Source organism: Perognathus longimembris, chromosome 14, assembly GCF_023159225.1.
Source record: "Perognathus longimembris pacificus isolate PPM17 chromosome 14, ASM2315922v1, whole genome shotgun sequence".
Classification (NCBI taxonomy): domain Eukaryota; kingdom Metazoa; phylum Chordata; class Mammalia; order Rodentia; family Heteromyidae; genus Perognathus; species Perognathus longimembris.
In genome coordinates this window covers 31,741,903-31,760,099 of record NC_063174.1, presented here as the reverse complement: position 1 = coordinate 31,760,099, position 18,197 = coordinate 31,741,903, and positions in this window count along the sequence as shown.

Here is an 18,197-nt window from a genome sequence, read left to right as displayed (position 1 = left end):
TAATGAAAAATAGTATGTCCTACAATGAATCTATCTTATTAGTGAAATGAAAAGATGAATTTTGCTGTTATTTGTTTCAATTGTGGCCTAAAATACATCTTTTCCTCTAAAGACCAGGGTAGCTTCTCAGGTTAGAAGGTTTAAATGTGCAAACATTTGACGGACTTGAAGAATCAAGTCATTGCCCATAATACACAGATTAATGAACCCAAAGATACCTTCATTTGTCACATGTCAATAAGATACGAGTCAGGCTACTTTTATGTTATTGAAAAAGGAAGGAGGGAGGGGTGAGAGGGAAGGGCAGAAAGGGAGAAAAAAGACTTTAAGTCATTTGCTCTCTCTCACAATTAAAGAACCAGACATTCTTGTCATTCTGTTAAAATGAGTCCCCAGTGGACTCATCTGTTGGCTTAGCCCTGTTGGAATTCTAACAATGAGTCATTAAGACGAAATCGTCTTGTTTGTTGGACTTATAACCCCTCTGAACTTCACTTTGACAATAAAGGAGAAACAATACTCATTTTTTTTTTCCCTTGGAAGACAGGTTTTTATAAATCTGTTATTTCTAAGATTTTCTCTTAACTGTCATGTGAGGCTCTGATACAATATTGCAATTATTTTTCCAGAAAAAGAAAAAAAAAGATGAGTAAAGAGATTTGATAAGTAAAGAAAAAATCTCAGGCTTTCTCTAAAAAATTAACAAAAAAATTAGCAGTCATTATTACTATAACAAATGCTGCCTGAGCTACAAACTTGTTTATTGTCACATTCTTCGCTGGTAGCTATGAAAGATTATGATTTATTAGGAAAATACTTTCTATGCAATAGCCTTGCTCATCTGTTTTCTTACTGAGTAGTACTAGATGTTGTCACAAAGAAATTGAATATATTACGTTTCTTCTCTGAGCAATACTAATTTTACAATGACACAGGCACTTTAACCGTAGGAAAGATTGGTGGCCCCAGTGGGAACAGCCCTGAAAGCTTAACTCTGCACTAGAGGGAGCTACAAGGCTTTGACCCTTTGTTATTCAGTTCAGTCTCAGTGTTTGGCAATTAGGGTAGAAGTACTATATATGCATGTAGAAAAACAGTTTAATGAAACATATTAAAATTAATTCAAAGAGGTAGGGGAGGTGAAACAAGAACGAGAAATAGAGAGGGTAAATATTCTCAAAGAACATTTTACACTCAGAAACCCCTCTTTGCAACTGACATATGCTGATAAAATTATAAAGGCTAAAATAGATAGTAAATAATAATGACTACTGTCCTGATGACTTCCTATGGTTCTAAATATTTGTGCTTGCATGATGATTGTGTTTTCCCTTAAGGAGAAATAAGAGAAATCCTAGAAAATTCCTGTCATCACCACTGCATTTATGGTTTGTAACTATTAAACAGATGTAAAGTCCCATATTACCTGTTATAATAAACACCTGACTCCAATGAGGTATTTATACTGAATGATAAAATGAAATGTCTTGAATTTCGTTGGGGACAAAGAAGTCAAGTGTGCAACAGGAAAGCTCTGTAGAGCTGAAGGTCAGAGTTACTCATTTCCAAGTCATAGTGTTTAGCATAACTGATTTTTAATAGCTCTTGTTTTAACAGGTAATAGTCAGAATGGGGACCTAACAGGGCAGAGCAGAGAGACTTCATATACAGGTTGATGGGGTCATTAGAATTTGCTGTGTTCTGTTCCAAGAGAGCAGTGAGACTGTGAGTGAAAGAGCTGAGGTCAGCACCATGTTACTGATGTTTAGAAGTCTTGGCAAAAACTATCAAAATTGATACTACAGTTCATTCATGTAAGGTAAGAGAAATTGTAGGAGGGTAAATGGTGTTTCTAAACAAAAATTTCTATGAGTGCGAATGGTTCATAAGCACAAATTCTTTTTAAGAAAGTGTGGTTGAAATAAACCATTGAAAAAATGCCTGTGTTTGTTCACCTTGAATTTGGGAGGGCTAGATATAATTCTAGGTGACTTATGAGGCTAGGTCATAAAAGGAAATAAACTTACTTCTTCGCTTGCTGAAACACATAAGAGCCCTGGGGTTGCCAAGCTCTGAGGAAACATTAGCTACCTTATACAGAAGATTACACAGACAAGCCCCAAGATTCCATGAAAAGAGGGACTCAAAAGGCTGCCCCAAACAGTCCCCAAGTAAAAATTCATAAAATGCCAGAGCAGAAATATATTGCTATATTATTCTGGAATTGTTAAGCCTCACCAATTTCATGACATTACATGATGAATCTAGTATATATCTATGAAGGACTGGGTAAATTTTCCATTCAGCAGCATACAAGCAACAAAAATAGAATTTGGTATGTGGATGAGGGTTATATTTGTAACGTAGATCTGAGGCAACTGGTGCTTTCTTTGGGCCCTAGGGGTTGGCTGAACAATGGGATTGAGGAGACTGCAGTGGAAGTGATACAAGTCTCATGGGAATTATTAGTAGCAGTTTAAAGGAAATGGACAGATACCACTGGAAGCTGGAAAAAAGGATAGATGATGTACTGATGGAACATTTGGTGAAATTTACTGGTCGAACTCCTGAAAATGGAAAATATCTCATGAACTGAAAGCTCTGGTAAAGATGATACTGTACTCTTAATCTTTCAGAAACAGATATAGACAAAATATAAAAAGTCAGGTGCTAGTTGATGATTCTTTCTCAGTTTATGCTCGTTGAGGTGTTAAACCACTCTATTTAAGAATGACAATAACAAGATAGATATTTCCCTTTTATTTCTTGCCCACTAAAATGAAACAGTAATAATAGTACATTTAACAAATTTGTAAATAACTTAACATTAGACATATCGATTATTTGTTATTTTTCAGGTTTCAAATATTGTTCACTGGAAAGATTTTCTCAACTTTGTTTCAAGGTAATTAAAAAAAAACATTGTACATCTTTGTAGGAATGTGCAAACCTAAGATATATTTCTGTGTACACACTCCATGCCCATATTTAGTGCCTTTCTCTTTGATTTCCTCATTTGAAGATGCTAATGTGTGCTTCTCAGTTTTCTGGGGCCATAGAAAATATTTGAAAATATTTGCAACCAGGATCCCAATGGAAGTGTCCTGAATTTCAAGAAACTCTGGCAAGTGAGAAATAGACTTCTAAAGTGTTTTCATGTAAGCTAGTCTGTTATAAAGGAGAAAGTTAACGCTACAAAGAGATTGATCATGGGGCTGGGAATATGGCCTAGTGGCAAGAGTGTTTGTCTGGTATTCATGAAGCCCTGGGTTTGATTCCTCAGCACCACATATATAGAACACTGCCAGAAGTGGTAGTGGTAGTGGTAGAAGTGGTAGACTGCTAGCCTCGAATAAAAACCCAAAATAACAAAAAACAAACAAACAATCAAAAAAGAAGCCAGCCACAACGCTCAGGCCCTGAGTTCAAGGCCTACAACTGGAAAAAAAACGGGATTGATCAATGATGATTGATAATGTTGATAATAATAACCCATCAATAATGATTCATTGGTAATATAAGCTGAAAATGTGCACCCTGGAACTTCAATAACTTAAAAGAATTCCACCCACTTATTTCTCCAGAGCAAAATAGGGACATAGATGAGATGGATTTTCCACGTATCTCCATGATGAAAGATGAAAGGAGATGTCATTGTGGAGGGGTTGGGTCTGGACACAATCTCTCTGGGGAAGCAAGATGTCAACACTTCCAGTACAAGGTGGTGCAGTAATCGTACTAAAATATGTCTGTCTCCTTTAGAAATGGAACAATGGCAGGTGATATTGGTCCATTTTCTTGAGGAAGAAATAGGAAGAGACAAAAGTAGTAATTCTGCAGTATCTGTGAAGACTCTGGGTACTGGATGTGACTTGCAAAATTTCAGTGGCAGCAGTGAAAAAAAAAATCCAGTACTGGGGAGAGGTAGAAAGGGCAACTAAGTGAGTAAAAAGTCACAGGCAAAGGGGAAAATGCCTGGATTCTTTCTCATCTCAGTTGTCTGCCATGGAACAGATAGAATAATTTGAGGTCGGTAAAAAGTGTAAAAGAAGTCTAAGTTCCAGAAGCAGTTCTCCATGTTACTTGAAAAAAGATGCTAAAGATGAAGACAACAATGGTGAAGATGATTGAAAATGAAGGTGCATAAGAAGATTGAAGAGGGATAATTGGACAGATTTTGAACATGTACAGAAAAGACATAGGGAAAGGTTTAGGAAACCAGCCATTCCGTTTTTGAGTTCTTTAACATAAAAAAGGCAATTGTGTCTTATCGATGTGAGAACTTGTGCTCTTGTTTAATGGATAACACACACACACACACACACACACACACACACACACCCCACCCCACACACAAAAATGTTCCCATGTCTTATCTACTGCTATTTTTCTGTATCTTAAATTATATAAAATTTACACTCACAATCTACTATGCAAGCCATCACATTCATCATCAATCCTTGTAATTGTATATCTTTGGCAAAATATCCTAGTCAGATCCCACAAACTGAAAGTTGCACACCTGTGTGAATTTACCCAAGAAGCTTTTAGATGATGAAAACTGTTGGGAGCTATTTTTAGAATGGAGAGAATGCATTTCTAAAAATAAATTTTCTATCGACCCAGAGCCCTGCCCTCAGCACTGCTGACAGGCAGTATTTGGAGCAAAAGTTGTCAGCAAGAATTCAATAATCCATGAGTGGAAAGACCAGAAGAGAGGTAAGGAGGCTGACATTCCATCCTGGGAATTGGTAAGTGGGGCAGATGGCTCCGAAGTTAAAGTTAAAGGCAGATTCTGGCTCCTTTATTTTTACAGATGATATAAGAAAGTGAGTCTAGCATTTTTAGGATAGTCTTTAAAAGTATCTGTGCATGATTATCATATCCCCACTAGAAAGAAGGAAGCCAAGTATGCTGGGAACTCTTTAGATCTGAGTACAAATCCAGACTATAATCTTAGCAGCCTTTTATAACAAGGGAATATAAACTAGCCAGGAAATTATACACATGGGAATCATAGTAAAGAAATTAGTTGTTTAAAACATAAGGTAAGCAAGGGAAAAATAGTGGGAGATGAACAGACATTACTCCAAGGATAAATGGTCAACAGGTATATGAAAAGTTTCTCATTATCACTATAGAAAGAGAAGATTTTGAAGAGCTATCTGTACTCTCAGGTTCATTATTCCTAACAGCAAACATAGAGGATCTACCCAAATGTATGTCAACAGGATTAAAAGATTTAAAACTACTATTGTATATAAGTACATACATGAAATACTATCCAGACTTACAAAATTCTGCCCTGTGTAGCAACATGGATGGATCTGGATGACGCCATGCTAAAGGAAATAAACCAATATCAGTGATGAATATTGTATATTGGTATAGCATTCTTCTCTGCTAATTCTAGTGCCTGAATTCATTTGGAGTATGCTTATGTCTTTTTAAATTTTGGTTTGTATTTGCTTGTTTTTCCTGCATATTATAATGAATTTTACCCCACAGAGCACTACACATGTATGTCTGTGTTCTTGTACATCTTGAACTGTATTCTGGGATACAATTAGGTTACTTGGGAACTCTTGGATTGTTGCAGGCCCTCATTTGGAGACATTTTTATTTCCCACCACTGAGCCAAGACTAGAAGACTGCTTTACTTTCAGTCATGTGAAGGTGCACGGCCTGGGACAGGTGCCCAAAATATATTCTCACAACTCTGGTCTTATAATTTAAAATTAAGTATTGAACAATATAGTGATATAATAAAAGTCTTCCTCAATTTCACATTAGTACTTTTTAATTTTGATCAGGACATTGTAACAACACTTTCCTGGGCATAGAATATGATGCATGACTTTTACTTGATCTCACAGAGACAGGGTCTGACACAAGAGAGACAACCAACTTAACACTCTGTACACATACCTTATGCATGGGGTTTGAGAGAATGACTAGAGTAGGAAATACTTTTACATATGTATTTATAGATAGTGGGAAAAATCATATAATACATTTCTAAATCAGGAAGAGAGATAATATCAAAGCATCTATATAATTGAATAAGAAGCTTCTTAAAAATTTAGTTCATTTTAAGAAGTCATCATCTACAGTCTCATATTTATAAAGGAAGTACACTTGACAAAAGTAAAATTAGGATCTGGAGGTGTGGCTCAAGTACTCAAGTGATTGCTTAGGAAGTCTGAGGTCCTGAGTTCAAACCCCAATGCTGTCAAAAAAATGCAAAGTTGTTTTACTCTTTGAAATGCTTTGTCAGCTAACATTTCACTTTATTTCTACATAAGTCTTAGAAGGAAATTGTGCAGTGTACCACTATTCTTATTTTACAGATAAAATGCTAAAGTTCAATGAGGAAATATGATTCAGTCTAGGTTACTTATAACTAGATCCTTATCTTTACAAATGATTCTGATTGTGCTCCTCTGGTGTATAATATGTAAAAGGAAGGAAGGAAAGAAAGAAAGAAAGAAAGAAAGAAAGAAAGAAAGAAAGAAAGAAAGAAAGAAAGAAAGAAAGAAAGAAAAACAAAGAACAAGAGATGGCGGAATCTTCTTCATCAGTTGCTGAGATTGCCTTCAGATTTCAGTTGTTCATCCACATTCTTTGCTTTGGTAAAGCTTGAGATGTTTTGTCTTTGCAGCCCTATGATTTACATTAGGTAGAGAAAAGATAAGGCAAAACAGGACAATAAAAATGGAGAACTGTTGAGTCTTGTAATATGGATACTTGCTCTCTCTAGTTCCCAATTCTTTGGGAAAGAAAAATACCAATTAGTGTTAACTCTGCTCTCTGTTCTGGATTTTAGATGTAGAGTCATGACTTGGTGGTTTATGAGTCAATGCTAGCCCCTGGATATGTACATTTGATGTGTCACCATCCCCTACAACTCCCCTAAATTATACCTACTGCTGCTTTGCAAATAGGTATTGCCAATCTGTCCCCTTAAGGCACTTGAGAATTATTGACCTTCAATCACTGCACTTCTGCTTTCCTCACTGGCCTATATATAGCTCATCCATCCCTTACCTTTACTCTCTCCATGACTAGAATTAATGTAATGCCAAACTGTTGGCTATAGCTCAGTTAGGATACTGTATTGGCACTGTCTATAATCATCGGTTAGACTGTCCCCCTCTAGCATGACAGAAGGCTCTTTCTGAACAAAATTCATTTTTAGAAATGCAACACAGTGACTTCTTTTCCTCTAAAAGTTTGAATTTTCATTATATTTAGAAGCCTTAAGTACTTTGCAGCTGAGGAAATACATTCTTTCATCAAGATACTTGATGATTTTTTTCCTTACAGATGACAGTAAGGATTTTGCTAGAGAGTAAGGATAATAAAATTAGACCTGTCATTCTGGTTTAGGCATCTGAGAAGTAAATGCATGGTATAAATGGTGATGGCTCAGTCATTCAGACCTGAGAAAAAGGGGTACCAGTGATATTCCATTTGCAGGAGCTGGTACTATCTGGCCTCGCCTTACTCCTGGTAAGGTGGGGACACATGGTTGTAAGAACCAGGCTGCAATATATAGTGGTGTGAACATCTGTTTTATATCTGCACACAGTTATTATCTTCTTCCACATCCAAATCTCCCAAAATACAAAATGGGTCCTGATCAAATCTCTTCTCTATCTCACACACCTTCCAGAAAACAACCAGTCAAAATAATCACTGAGCTACGCTTCAATTTTGACATTCTGACATTCATTACTTTGATGTCTGTCTGTTTAATTTTATTTTGTGTCAATACTGGGACTAGAACTCAGGACCTCACATTGTTCACTTGTTCTTCCACTCTCTGTACTGGTGTTCTACCACTTGAACTACATCTCTACTTCCAGTTTTGTTTTTGTTTCTGTTGGTTAATTAGAGATTAAAAGTTTTGTGGACTTTCCTGCACTAGCTGGCTTCAAACTTGGAACCTCAGGTTTCAACCTTCTGAGTCGCTAAGAATTACAGGTGTGAGCCACATTCAACAGCTGGATGTAACTTTTAAAGGTTATTTATGCTCTCCCACTCTACGTTAAGCATCTGACTTAAGGAGTTTAGAATCTGAAGAACATGAAGAGGGGGTGCTCAGTTATCACAAACCCCCACAGTGCCTACCCCACAGGACATGCTTTGTTTCATGTACCATAAATGATGTGGTTATGAGGAATTGTGTCCTCTATTAGACTTCTGGTTGTTCAAGGTCTAAAGAGTTAATATAGTACAATTATTTATGTTAGATCAGCTCACTAGTCATTACACTTTTCCTGGTCTTATTTGCAAGGACTCATGGCTTCACCTGTCAATACTGAGCAATAGGGTTTAAAAAATTTATTGTCAAGGTGATGTACAGAGGGGTTACAGTTACATATTTAAAGTTGTGAGTACATATCTTGTCAAAGTTGTTACCTCTTCCCTCATTTTTCTCCTGCCCTCCCTCTTCCCCAATCCCTCCCCAGAGTAGTACAGTTGGTTTATAGCATATTGTCTTGTAAGTATTGCTGTTACATTGGTTTGCCTTTTACCCATTGTCTCACCATTTTGATGTTCCCCTTCCCATTCTCTGATGCAGACAAACTTACATACACTACTCAGGGTACTAAAAATAAATAGAGTGACAACAGTAGGGCTCTTTGGCACAGGTCAAAACATTTTTAATAAAGACCCAGAAACACAACAAAGCAAAGAAATGTTGGACAAATAGGATTGCATGAAAATGCAGAGCTTCTGCACAGCAAAGGATATAGCTTGCAAGAGAAATAGATCGCCCACAAATTGAGAGGAAAACCTTCACTGGACATACAAAGACAAGGGCCTCATATCTAAAATGTACTTAGAACTCAAAAAATCAAGTTCTCCCCAAACAAATTCTGAAAGAAACAACTTCCCATTAATAAGTGGGCCAAAGACTTAAAGAGAGACTTCTCTGAAGAGAAAATAAGGATGGCCAAGAGGCATCTGAAGAAGTGCTCAGCATCCCTGTCCATAAAAGAAATGCAAATCAAAACAACATTGAAATTCCACCTCACCCCAGTAAGAATGGCCATTATCAAGAAAACTAATAACAACAGATACTGGCAGGGATGTGGCCAAAAGGGAACCCTATTACACTGTTGGTCTGAGTGTAAACTCATTCAACCACTCTGGAAAGCAGCATGAAAGTTGCTCAAAAGTCTAAACATAGAGCTCCCCATGATACAGCAACCCCACTTTTTGGCATTTACACAAAGGATCACAAACATGACCACACTAAAGCTACCAGCACAATCATGTTCATTGCAGCACAATTTGCCATAGTTAAAATATGGAACCAACCCAGATGCTCCTTAGCAATAAGATTCTGTACAATAATTTGAGTTGACTTTTCTTGAAGGACTGTCGTTGAATTTAAGGAAAACTGAACTCATATAGTAATATGATTAATCATAATACATGGATAGAAAACATGAAAAATACCTGATTATGCATTTTACATATGTGTAATTATACTCATATGTAGTAAATATGCAATTTAGGTATTTGGTGTTAGCCACAAATCTTTCTTCATTTTGCTGTGATAAATCTTTAATATTGACCAGGTAAGAGGGATTACATTTTTTTGTTTTTGTTTTTTGTTTTTTACTTTCTCATCATCTCTGCTTTGGCATTTCTATTCCTCTCTATTCAGTGAAATCCCTATAAGCATAACTTTTGGGGGTTGAATATATATATATGTATATGTATATTAATATCAGTTTTAGGATTGGTTAGTATTTGTTGACAAATGTTTATGGTTTAGACTTTTCAAGACCAAACTAATTTAAAAGATCTCTGGCAATACATATTTGTGAAAAAAATGTATCAATGAGATTATTGGTCTCCTTTCTACTTAGGTTCTCATGTGTGAGTGTGTGTGTGTGTATGTGTGTGCATGTGAGTGTGTAAGTGAGGGTGTTGTGTGTAATGGTGCATATGTTTGTGGTTTTCTTTTTCTTTGTGGTGAATTTGGAGGCTCCCATAACTTCCCAGGTTCTTCATGAAAACAGGACCAATGCTAGTTTCAAAATTCTAAAAAGGAGGGCTACTAGCTTATAAGTACATTAAAAAGCTTATAATTACTTTAAACTATTTCTTAATTTTCACACTCTCTTTCCTGACTGCCTATCCAGCATACATTCCCTCCCACAAGTTTTAGAATCTAAGACACAAAACCATCAAGTATATACCTTTTAAATATCCTATTAACTCCTTTATTACATGTATAGGTATCCTCTGGTAGTTGTAGTATCTTTTACTTTCTAAAGCCCTTGGCTTAATGTAAGAAAAATTCCAGTCTGTCCTGGGAAAATCTGACTATGAGGGAGTCAAATTATGTCCTGAAAAATGTTTTATAAAGGTGATTAACCACAATATTACATTTTCTTTTCTAGCCACTTCCTAATTCATCCTACACTACCATCACCTTGGAAACCCAGATAATTAGAGACAAGAGAGATTTCTGGTACTTATCCAGCTAAGAGCTTTCAAATCCTTTAATGCACCATAATTATAGTTCTTCCAAACAAGCTATGGCTAGATTACTATCTCCCAGGCCATGAATTAAAACCCCCAAATCTCCAATATTTGTATATTAAGGAGGAGAAGCTTACTTTCTTCATCTTTACATATTGGCATGCAGGTGACTGGTGCCAAGAATAAACAACTCTGGACTCACAGAGAGAGATTACTAAGTGATTACCTGGAAACAAAACTAACATTATGTCCATGTTTCATAAATTCAACGCCACAAGGCTTTGGGGAGAGAATAAAATGTCTGATACCTAGCACATTACAGAAGAGGTATGCACTCAAATGTTTCTGCTCATTTAGTTGACACTTGCTGTTTGATTGTTCTATTAATCTTCCAGTCAGATTTGGATGTTTTTGTTTCTTTGCTGTAGTCATTGCTCCTTGTGACTCTAATTTTGCTGCATGACCACTTTACCACTTTTTAAACTTTTCTTAAAAAGAACATTCTGGGCAGAGCTGTGAGAGTTCACAAGCATTTTATGTGTAAGCAAAACGTGCTTACCTTGCAAACTACCTTTAAAACAATTATGAATTCACTACAATTGACATGATGCACCTTTACAAAGACTGACTCTGCTGCTGATTTTGTGGCTGTTTCCATTACTTTCCAAGTATTGAGCTGGTAAGAAATACAGTGACACTCATTTGGCTCAGTCACTCACTCCTGAAAGATCCACATGCACTGGCCTTCATATGCTATCCAGAGTCATTGCAATCAACATTCATTTTTCTGTCTCAAGGGTATTTCTCTGAACACTCATCACAACTATCCAGTGAAGTTCATCTGTTGAATCTAATTAAAATGTTGTGGCAAATTTAACTCTTCCAAGGACTACAGTGTGCAAGTAGTGACAGAAATTCTGAATATTAAGTACGGACCAGGACGATCAATCTCGTGGGATCATAATCCTCCTTTCCTTTCTCCCTTTCTTCCTCTTTCTTTCTTCTTCCTTCCTTCCTTCCTTCCTTCCTTCCTTCCTTCCTTCCTCCTTCCTTTCTCTCTCTCTCTTTCTTTCTCTCTCTCTTTCTTTCCTTCTTCCCTCCCTCCCTCCTTCCCTCCTTCTTTCTTTCTTTCTTTCTTTCTTTCTTTCTTTCTTTCTTTCTTTCTTTCTTTCTTTCTTTCTTCATCCTCTCCTTGCTTCCTTCCTTCCTTCTTTCCTTCTTTCTTTCTTCCTTTCTTTCTTTCCTTCTTTCTGGTGTGTATGTGTCCCAGTAGTGAGGCTTGAACCCTTAGCTTTTCTTGTTTAAGGCTGGTGCTCTACCACTTCTAGATACATACCTCTACTTCTAGCTTTTTGCTGTTTAATTGGAGATAAGAATCTTACAGACTATTCTGTCCAGACTGGCTTCAAATCACGATGCTCAGATCTCAGCATCCTGAGTAGCTAGGGTTACAAGCATGAGCTACTGGCACCCAGCCATAGTACATATTTAATAGTGGAATTATGAATTGTTACATTATAATCTTAGCTGGCTACATAATTCTAACTAAGACAAAGAAGTTTGTATGCCATAAACTACTTAGTAGAATAAACTAACTTTCCATTTAACAAAACTGTTTTGGTTTTCTTTCTTATGAAACATCCAACTTAAAATAACACCCACTGTTAAAATAGCATCTGTCTCTTTCCTTTATGGAAATGAACACTGTCCGGAGAATGTTGCTTACTTTGATAGTCAGCTTCCAAAGTAAGGTAAATGCCATGTAATAAGCCTGTGGATGAAAATTCACAAGCAGGTCTAAGATACAGTCTGAGGGATTTACTTTGAAGAGAGCTATTTAGCCAACTGAGTTCTCTCTTCTTATGATTCTGAATTAATACCCCCAAGACTTCTGTGTTTAAATTTGACATAGTGCTGCTTTTTGCCTTGAGCTTTGCCCTGTAATTTTCAACTTGTTTCATTTTAGCTTTAGTCCTGACCCCCATCTTTCCATATTTCAGGTGACTCATAAATCATCCCCGTGCCTTCATCTCTAGCTGTCCTGCAGCTTACACGTTCTATTACCAGCCTGCCATCCTGTGGGTGTGTTAGTAGAGAATGCTGTTTCTTTTCCTCTTTCAGTACCCTCTCAGGGCACTCTTCTAGAGTTTACAGGAAGTAAAGGAGTCTGATTATCTAAACTCTATGCAATTTGGTTCAGTCATTGTCAACAACACATCCTTCAATTATTCAAAGAGAAGATGGACTAGTCTATCAGAGTCCTAGGCTTGCATTCCAAAGAGGAAATTCCTACTCAGCCCAACCAGAATGTTAAATGACACCCATACCTTATATCTAGACTTTAGAGTAGTTCCAGCTGTACACAAAAACAAACCTAAGTATATGGCACTTGCAGTAAAATGGATGGAACTGGAGATCATCCTGTTAAATGAAGTAAGAAAGACTCAGAAGAACAATGTCACATCTCTCATGTGTGAATTCTAGATAAACATATATGCAAAGACAAGATTATATGTGTGTGAGACAGAGGAAGAAAGTACACACAAACATATCTAGAATTACATATAACATGCTCATATGTAAGATGTTTTTAATTGTGGGACTATTTTAGGATATTGGAAATAAGAAGAAAAGAGTGTTAGAGTGTGAACAATAGAGAAACACAGCATATAATAATAGGAGGAAGTTGGATGGGAAAAGTGAGAGCAAGAGAGTCAATCTCATAAAATTATTGTATGTGCATATATGAAATACCATAATGAAACCCCTTTGAACAATTAGCATATACTACAAAGAAAATGAATGGCAAAAATGGTCACAGGTCCTGCCCAAGGTGTAAGGAGAGAGTTAGTAGGAAAGGGAAAGGTTAGAAAGAGAAGGGTCAGGCGCCGAAACAATAGGGAGGCACCCCGACTCGCACCAACTGAATAGCGAGCTGGGAACTCCAACACCCAACACTCCACCAAGAACCCAGCAAAACCAGCATCCAGAAGCAGTGGAGAAACGCAGGAAAACCAAAAGGAGCAAAAAAGAAGAACCGAAAACCTACACGGAGCCAGAGATTCATCGGGGCACCCTCCCCCCACCAGCCGACCCTGGCCCAAACAGGGTCAGGCTGGGAAAGGGAAACCCGGCGATCGGCAGACAGGTTGCCAGGAGCGCAGAATCCATATAGCCGGAGACCCCACGGACACAAAGCAGGGTGCGGACCAAGACACACCCGGCAGCGACGAGAAGTTCGGGTCCACACCGGATTCGGACAAGGGAACCCAGCACGGCAGAAAGAGGGAACGGGGGAAGCCACCACGACACTTCGCCAACCCCTGAAGGGCCAACGGCGGCGCGGGACACACACACAAAGCAGCAAAAGTGAGTCCCCCATAATCCCTTCCCCTAATGGGAGACCCAAGCCCGACAAAGAAGCTATATCTCTCTCCCTCCCCCTCCCCACTCCCGTGGGAACAAAGGACCCCCAAATCAGGCGGGAAGCTCCCATCAGGCGCTGGGAAGCCAGTCTAGCAGGGGAAGGGCGGAACAGCCCCAAGCCCCCAAAGGTTCCTGAACTGGCAGAACCGGCCCCGTCCCCTTCCCAACAGGGGCTGGGGGCCGGCCGGCAGGGCAAGCCCCACCCGAGGCACCTAGACCTTGCGGACTCTTACAACTAAAATCACAGGCGCTGGTGGGCAATACCAGCCCAGCAGGGTCACCTGAGCCTGATCTCGTTCCCCCTCCTCGCAGCGGAGGCGAGGTCTGAGAGTGCCAAGCCACACCCGGACAGTCGATCCCACTGGGCCCCACACATACTGCCTCCCCCCCCAACGGACTCGCGGGCGGGCACAAGCACAACCCAACAACCCAGGGCTCGCTCTGGGAGGCAGACCCCACTAAAGTGCCTGTTGTAGGGGACTCACAGTGCACAGGAGGGCGGGGCCCCGGCGAAAGCGCTCTGGTAGGCGTGCCCTGCACTGGTGGGCGGGGCCACAGCGACAGCACCTGCTGCCGTAGACACGCCTACACAGAAGGGAGGGAAGATCTACACAGACCTCCAGATGCGCAAATCACAAAGAAACATAACTCAGTTCATCAAAGGACAAGCCAACTTGCCAGCTCCAAAAAGCAGCACGACTGAAGAGGAAATGGAGAATAAAAAAGCAAATGAGGACATGTTAACAGGAATGATCGAAACCGTCAGAAATGAAATCAGAAAACAATTCCAGGAGTTTAGAGCGGAAATCTGGAAGGACACCGAGGAAGCCAAGAAAGAAATGGAAGCAAAACTGGATACAATGCAAGCCGCCTTTAAAGAAAATCTCCACACCCTGAGAATTGAAATGCATGAAAAAATAGATTTAAAATACAACTCTTTAAAGGAAGAAATTTCCACGATCAGAGCTGATATGACAACCATGAATAGCTCTCTGACATCCATAAACTCCGCAATTGAAACCATAACACAAAGAGTGGACCATATGGAATCCAGAATCTCTCGCCTGGATGATGAAGCAGCTGACAACAACCAGAAAATGACCACACTCCAAGAAAAGGTGAAGCTTCAGGGAAGATTAATCCAGGAACTAATGGACAAAGACAAGAGATATAATCTGCGCATAATTGGAATAGAAGAAGGAGCCGAATATCAGAGCAAAGGGCTTAATCATGTTCTCAATAAAGTTATTGCAGAAAACTTCCCCAATCTCACAGGGGACCCCATCCAGGTAACCGAAGCCTATAGGACACCTGGCAGGCCAGACCCCAGGAAAACCACCCCAAGGCACATAATATTCAAGACTACAGACCTCAAGATTAAAGAGCAAATTCTGAATTCAGCCAAAGCGAAGAAGGAAACTTTTTTCAATGGGAAGAGGTTTCAAATAACGTCCGACTTATCCACACAAACTTACCAAGCTCTAAGTGAGTGGAAGAACACCATCCAAGTACTTCAGAATAACAATTTACAACCTCGGATCAAATATCCAGCGAAACTGGAGTTCACATTCGAAGGGAGAACCAGATCTTTCCACACCAAAGAGGAGCTAAAGGAGTATGTGAATAAAAAACCAGCCCTACAGCGAATATTAAGAGGGGAAGCCCACCCAACAGAGATCGTAAAAGACACACAGACAGAATCAGAAAGAAACTTCAATAGCCAAAGTCCAGCAGAAAGACCAGCTCACTAAAGACAAGAAGAAAAAAAAAAAAACAGGAAAAAACAGCCCAACAAGAAAATGGAAGGAGAAAAAACACCCTTATCCTTGATCTCTTTAAATATAAATGGCTTAAACTCCCCGATCAAGAGGAGCAGACTGGCAGAATGGATCCGCAAACAAAAAGTTGACATCTGCTGTCTACAAGAGACCCACCTTACAGCAAGGGACAAAAACAGGCTTCGAATGAAAGGATGGAGCAAGATCTACCAAGCAAATGCACCCACCAAAACGGCAGGTGTAGCCATTCTGATCTCAGACAAGCTGGATTTCTCTTTAAAGTCCACTCAAAAAGACTAAGAAGGACACTACATATTAATACAAGGAAAAATCCAGAATCAAGACATCACGGTGATAAATGTATACTCACCGAACAAAAGAGGCCCGACATATGTCAAGCAAATTCTCACAGAATTACAGAGAAAGATAGATGCAAACACAATCATAGTGGGTGACTTTAATACTCCTCTCTCTCCAAGAGACAGATCCAACACCCAGAGGATTAGTAAGGGAGCTGAGGACCTAAATAACACCATTTCCCAAATGGATCTAACAGACCTATATAGAACCTTCCACCCTACAGAGACCCAATACACCTTCTTTTCAGCAGCCCATGGATCATACTCCAAAATAGACCACGTCATAGCCCACACAAAGAACCTCAGCAAATACAAAAGTATTGACATCATCCCATGTATTATATCTGATCACAGTGGATTAAAGGTAACCCTCAACAACAAAGGATACCACAGAGCCTATACACACTCTTGGAGGCTAAACCCCACGCTGCTATCCAACACTTCGGCCACAGATCAAATTAAAGATGAAATCAACGAATTCATAAGCCACAATGACAAAGAAAACACATCACAAAGAAACCTATGGGACACAGCTAAGGCAGTACTGAGGGGCAAGATCATTGCACTCAGTACCCACATTAAAAGAATGGAAGCAGAGCAGGTGAATACCCTCACGATGAAACTAAAACAACTGGAGAAACAAGAAATGACAGAATCTAAAACGACTAGGAGGGGAGAGATTACAAAGATTAAAGAAGAGATAAATCTGATTGAAAATAGAAAGACCATTCAACAAATAAATAAGACTAAAAGCTGGTTCTTTGAGAAAATAAACAAAATTGACAGACCCCTTGCAAGACTCACAAAAAAAAGAAGAGAAGAGACTCATATTCGTAAAATCAGGGACTCCACAGGAAAAATTACAACAAGTACACACGATATTCAAACAATCATAAGGAGCTATTTCCAAAACCTCTACTCAACAAAAAACAATAATTTTACAGAAATGGATCAATTCTTAGAGAAGTACAAACTGCCCAAACTGAACCAAGAAGAAATAAATCAACTAAATAAACCAATAACTTACGGTGAGATACAGGAGGTAATCAAGAACCTCCCTACTAAGAAAAGCCCAGGCCCAGATGGATTCACCAATGAATTCTACAAAACCTTTAGTGAGGAGCTAATTCCAATACTCCTCAAACTCTTCCGCGAAATAGAAACGGAGGGAGAAATCCCGAACTCATTCTACGAAGCTAATATCATACTCATCCCCAAACCAGGCAAAGATCCAACAAAAAAAGAGAACTACAGACCAATATCACTAATGAACACAGATGCAAAGCTCCTCAATAAAATATTAGCTAACAGGATCCAGAAAGTGATCAAGAATATCATACATCATGACCAAGTAGGCTTCATCCCTCAGTCACAAGGATGGTTCAACATCCGTAAATCAATCAATGTAATTCACCACATAAACAGAACTAAAATCAAGAATCACATTGTTATCTCAGTCGATGCCCAAAAAGCCTTCGACAAAATACAACATCCATACCTATTAAAAGCTTTGGAGAGAACAGGAATAGATGGAACATTCCTCAAAACAATAAAAGCCATATACAACAGACCAACTGCTAATATCATATTAAATGGAGAGAAACTTAAATCATTCCCCCTAAACACAGGAACAAGACAAGGATGCCCACTCTCCCCACTTCTGTTCAACATAGTACTGGAATCCCTAGCCATAGCAATAAGGCAAGAGGAGGACATCAAAGGGATCCACATCGGCAAGGAAGAAATCAAGTTATCCCTATTCGCAGACGACATGATCTTATATCTCAAGGACCCAAAAAACTCAGTACCCAAACTCCTACATCTAATAAACCAATTTGGCAAAGTAGCAGGATACAAAATCAATCCACAAAAGTCAGCAGCTTTTCTGTACACCAGCAATAGACAAACAGAAAAGGAAATTATGGAAACAATTCCATTTACAGTAGCCAAAAAAAGAATAAAGTACCTAGGGATCAACTTAACCAAGGACGTGACGGACCTATTCAATGAAAACTACAAAAATCTAATAAGGGAAATCAAAGAAGACACAAGGAGATGGAAAGACCTCCCATGCTCATGGGTAGGCAGAATCATAGTGAAAATGGCCATATTGCCCAAATTGTTATAC